The sequence below is a fragment of the Carica papaya genome, chromosome 9 (assembly GCF_054855325.1).
Source record: "Carica papaya isolate Zhongbai chromosome 9, ASM5485532v1, whole genome shotgun sequence".
Lineage (NCBI taxonomy): Eukaryota > Viridiplantae > Streptophyta > Magnoliopsida > Brassicales > Caricaceae > Carica > Carica papaya.
The window spans coordinates 6943915-6949914 of NC_142317.1; positions in this window are offsets into that span (position 1 = coordinate 6943915).

The window sequence follows — 6000 nt, forward strand, 5'->3', positions numbered from 1 at the left end:
ATTGTTTTTATATTTTTTACTTCTGTATAATTTTGTTCATATTTACATTATATATATATATTTTTTTATATAATTAGAAAACTATATTCTGTTCATAAAATAAGACAGAAATCTAGTTAAAAACATAATAATTAGGGGAAGGAAAATATAAGACAAATTAAGTATTAGTCAAATACATATATTAATGGGTATACAGATAAGGACAAAAAAGTAAAAGTCTAAATAAATCTCTATATATAATAGAATTAAATATGAATTATGGGTTATATTTTTTTTTTTATGTATGTATAGGTAAAGTGGTTTGAGGGTGTAGTTGTGGAGTTGGACCAAATTATAAATAAAAAAAAAAAAAGTCATTGGATTTATTTTAATTGTAACCAATAAGCATGAATTATGGAGGTGTGTTTTTGATGGCTTAGATTCCTAATCAGATGCTGCGTTGACTCATCCCCTTGAAATGTCAAACACCCTACAAAGTTTTTTTGAGCCGCCATTATGTATAATACAAGAATATATACGTTGACCAACTCAGTTTAAGCTAGAGTCTTAGCTAAGTGGGTGGGGAATATATAATGCACACAATTATTTTCACTATGTCCTTTATTTTTTAATTTCCAAAATAAATTACATAGAAAAAATTTCCAATGTTTTTTTTTTTTTGAGCTCAATTTCCAATGTTAATCACTTACATTTTATGTGTTATTATAGTATAAAATGTACATATCAGCAATAATATATATTTTTTTGAAAATAACCCAAGTTCATTAAAGCATCTATAATAAACCCCAACTAAGAACCATCTTCCTCAATGGACATCAAAGCTGTTTTCACCTTCTGGGCATCCGCTTTCAGGATGTCTGGTCCATTGACGTTTGAGAGTATATACTGCATCGCACTTCAGTTGCCCAACAATCCAGCTAAGTAAGGTGAACGACACCCTTGTAACCCACCAGAGAACACTAGCAACACTGTTCCTGAAGAATCTCGGATGACTGCTCCGTACCCTGCCTCAGAACCGACATCGAAAATAGTTCCATCAACATTGTATTTCCAAAGTCCTGATGCTGGAGCTTGTCATACAGAGGGAATGGGTGAAGTTTGTTGTTGTTGCACGTTACATATATCACGGATTTCCTTCGCTTGTCTCCGTTCAGTTAAAGAATTTCCTCATTAAGAAGATGGACGTCTGATAGGCAAACATCCTTCTTGTCTACAGAAATTCATTCCGTTCCAGCGAGGTACGCCATAAGCAGCAAAGTATTTCCACTATTGCCTACTTCGGTAGGTTCTTGACGTTTAGCTCCGTCCATCCAAGCAAACCTCTTAGCTGAGTTGACTGTAATTGAATGCCCAGTAACCTCCAGCAGCCTCTAGCTTTTTCACATTCAAAGAAAGTATGCAAAATGGTTTCCTCTTTACTGCATCTTGGACATGTATTAATAATCCCAATACCCTTCTCTCTTAGTCTGGATTTTACAAGTAGGATGTTGTTCAACAATCTCCATGTGAAGCTCTTTTCTTTAGGAGGGACTTCAGCACTCCAAATGTATTTTCACAAATAAAATGTATTCATTGCATGATTTGCATGAATGCCTTTTAAGTGTTGGTATGCTGACTTTACGGTGTAACTACCATCCTTCGAGTAGACCCAGGTATATTTATCCTCCCTACGTCTCAAGCTCAACAAGATACTGACGATGAACACATTTTCCTCTTTCCCAAACAAGACCCTGATCATATCTGAGTTCCAGCTCAACAAATCCTTGTTCATAAGGTCACATACATATATATCTGTAAGGCCTTCGATGCATGGGCTTTGGACTTAGAAATCTTGCTCTCTAGGCATCCACGAGTCCTTCCATACTCTAACACTCTCCTCGCTTCCTATAACCCATCTCAAGCCACTCATCAAGAGATCTTTAGCTACAAACAGACTCCTCCAAGTGAAACTGGGTTTGGAATCCAACCTTGTAGTTAACATATCCCCTTGAGGTAAGTATCTACCTTTGAACGTTCTAGCAATTAAGGAGTCCGGGTTGCTAAAAATCCTCCAACATTGTTTGCCGAGTATCTGACGGAAACCCATGCCACATTCTTCCTTGCTTTTGCATATATATTCCAACGATAGCCAATGCAGATTTCTTCGACCATTTTTTTTTATACCCAACCAAAAAATGTTCATCATGCGTTGAAGTTCTTCACACATAAGTGATGGAATGTGAAACCCCCCCCCCCCCCCCCCCCCATACAAAAAGTTGGGAAAGCTTGCGTTATTGATTTGAGTAAAATCTCCTTCCCTAGCTTGGGGAAGTCTTTAGTATGCTAGCCCTTCAAACGTTTGCTAAGTGTAATATTCTTACGTGGAAATTTGCTGCTTGCAAAAACTAATTACGTAACTTTTGTAGAGAGAGAAAGTAAGAGAGAGAGTGCACAGAAACAGAGCATAACCCTGCAAAGTTCTCTGTTTCTGTGTTTCGGTAAAATTTTGAGAAGATGATGCAAGAAAAATGGCTATGATTTCATTCATGTTTGCATGGCTTAAATAAACTAAATTATAATCACAGATCCTGTTTTTTCGTGAAAGTGATGATCTTGTACACAAACTCAATTCCATTCTTATCCAGTACAATATAATTCAAGGAAACTTAAATTTAAAATTCAAATGCAAGTTGATAAGAATAGATTTTAATTGATTCTTAATAATCTAACACTCCTCCTTAAGAATCAATCCCTACAATTCCTAACTTCCTTCTCATCATTTTGAATTTTCCTTTTCCAAGCGGCTTTGTCAGAATGTCCGCCAGTTGCTCATCGGATGAGTAATAAGTAAGCTTGATTTCACCACTCTTTTCAGCATCTCTAATTGCATGGAACTTCACATTAATGTGCTTAGTTCAACCATGCATCATTGGGTTCTTAGCAATTGCAATGGCTGACTTATTATCCACCAAAATTTCGGTTGACAGAGACGCATCCAACTTTAGATCATGTATTACTTTCCTTAGCCACACCGCCTGATTTGCAGCACCTATAGTAGCAATATATTCAACTTCAGCTGTAGATTGAGCAACCACTTCTTGCTTCTTAGATGCCCAGGAGAAACACTAGAGCCAAATGAAAATAAATAACCAGAAGTATTGCGTGCATCGTCTAGACTCCCTGCCCAGTCACTGTTAGTATACCCTAGTAACCTTCCTTCTCCCTTTGTCTCATATAGAATTCTATAATTTTGGGTACCCTTAAGATACCTTAATACATGCTTTGTCGCTGCCATGTGAGATTGTTTTGGAGATGACATAAATCATGACAGCAAACTCACAGCAAACAGCATATCCGACCTTAAAACAGTGAGATACAGCAAGCTTCTAATTAAGCTTCTGTACCTTGCCTCATCCACTTTATCACCTGTTTCATCCTTAGTTAACTTTAAGTTTGGAATTAATAGAGTAGAGACAGCTTTACACTCAATCAAGCTGAACTTTTTAAGTATTTCACGTGTATACTTTGCTTGAGACAGAAAAATCTCGTTTTGAGCTTGCTTTATTTCTATCCCTAGGAAGTATGTTACTTCACTTAGGTTGGACATCTCAAACATCTCCTCAAGCTGTCCTTTGAATTCTTCCATTTTACATCAATCATTACCTGTCACCAGTATGTCATCTACATAAATGGTAGTGATCAGATTCCAACCATTTTCATCGTGTTTTGCATATAGTGTTGTTTCTACCTTACTCCTTTTAAATCCATAATACAGTAGGTACTCGTCCAGCTTCTGGTACCAAGCTGGTGGAGCTTGCTTAAGGCCATACATAGCCTTATATAGCAGATAAACATGATCCTTTTTTCCCCCAATAGTGAATCCATCCGGTTGATCAACATAAATTTCTTCTTGGAGATCACCATTTAGGAATGCAGACTTGATGTCCAGGTACATAACCTGCCACTGTGAATGCGCTGCTACTGCCAGGATCATTATGATGGTTTCATGTCTTGTAACTAGAGCGAAAGTGTCCCCAAAGTTAACTCCTATAGTCTGGGCATATCCCTTCACCACCAGCCTAGCTTTGTGTTGATTTACAGAGCCATCGGAATTTAACTTGAGTCTGTAAATCCACTTGACACCGATTATCTTCTTACCTTCTGGCTTAGGGATCAAAGTCCAGGTTTTGTTCTTTGTGATCATAGCAATCTCCTCCATCATAGAATCCTTCCAAGAGGAATGTGTGGATACCTCTTGATAGGTTGCAGGTTCTTTGAAGGCAAAATTGCATGATTCGTATATCTTAGAGAGACTTCTCATCCTAACTCCATTAGTACTTCCATCATCTCCAACTTCCTCATCATGTTCCAATTCAAAAGGGAATGAAGCTGGTACAGATTCATCTCCTCTTGTCACCAGTTTTCCTACCTCATCACGTTTTATTTTTTCTTCTACCCAATTCCAGTGTGAGCCTTCATCAATCACGACATCTCTTCTAATCATAAGCTTTCTAGAGCTCAGCATATACACCCGGTACTCCTTTGTTTCTATACTATAGCCGAGAAGAATTTCAAGCTCTCCCTTGTCATCTAACTTTATTCTTTTTTCATCAGAAATCAGGCTGTAACAGACTGAGCCAAAGATCTTAATGTGGGTAGTCTTGGGCTTCCTGTCATGCCAAGCTTCAAATGGAGTCATCTTCTCCAAGGCACGAGTGGGTAACTGATTAAGCAAGTAAACAGATGTGTTTACTGCTTCAGCTCAGAACTGTTTGGGCAAGTGTTTGTCATTCATCAGACATCTCCCTGTTTCCACCACAGTTCTGTTCTTCCTTTCAGCAACGCCGTTTTGCTGTGGTGAGTAGGGGGCAGCAAGTTGCATTTTGATCCCTTGAGAGCTACAAAAATTCCTGAATTCCTATGAATTATACTCAAATGCATTATCAGTTCTTAACATTTTGAGAAAACACCCACTTTCTTTTTCTGCAATCAATTTAAACTCCTTAACTTACCAAACACTTCTGCTTTATTTTTGAGAAAGTAAACCCAGGCCTTCCATGTCTGATCGTCAATAAAAAGGGAGAAATACTTGCTCCCATTTAAGGAGTCTTGGCTCATTGGCCCGCAAATATCATAGTGAACAAGTTGAAGTTTTTCTGTTGCTCGTGTGCTGGCTTGTGCAGGAAATGGTGTTCTATGCATCTTGCTCATTTGGCATACACTGCAGACAGTGTTGGTTTCACTAAGTGAAGGGGGGTTGAGACTCAAGTTCTCAATTTGCAACTTCTTCAAGTCGGACAAATGATAATGTCCAAACTTTCTGTGCCAAATTTTACCCTCATTTGCACTATCATAACAGGCCATGTGTGTTGGCCTCTTCATGCACAGCAGGTAATTCTGATTAATCTTTGGTGCTGTTTCGATCTGCTTCCCATCAGGATCATAAATCCTGCAGCATTTACTCTAAAAAAGAACCTTATACTCATTATTTGTCATTTGATTCACACTTAACAAATTTTGCTTTAATGTAGGTACAAAAAGCACATGAGTAATATGTCGTGTACCTAGGTGTGTATTCACAGAGACAGTGCCCTTATCTTCTGCATTCTCGAACTTGCCATTTTTTAACCTCACTTTGTCTTTCAGAGCTTTGTTTAGATAGGTGAACATGGACTCGTTCTTGCACATGTGGGATGTACACCCACAGTCAACAATCCATTTTGTGTCATCTTCGTCTATTACTTTATTTAAGGCCACATACAAGTTTGGCGAGACTTCACCAGTTGCTTCGGTGATGTTTGCTTGCTGAGGTTCTCCTTTAGGTTGACCTTCATTCTGCTTCTGCTTCAGCCTACAGTTTCTTTCTTTGTGGCCAAGCCTTTTACAGAAGTGGCACTGAATTGCCTTCTTGTCCTTGTACCAACAATCCTTTTCTAGATGGTTGGTCAAGATGCAAATTTTGTAAGGAGAAAATTTTGATTGCTTACCTCTGTTTTGGTTTCCTTGTTTCTTCCCGGTTGA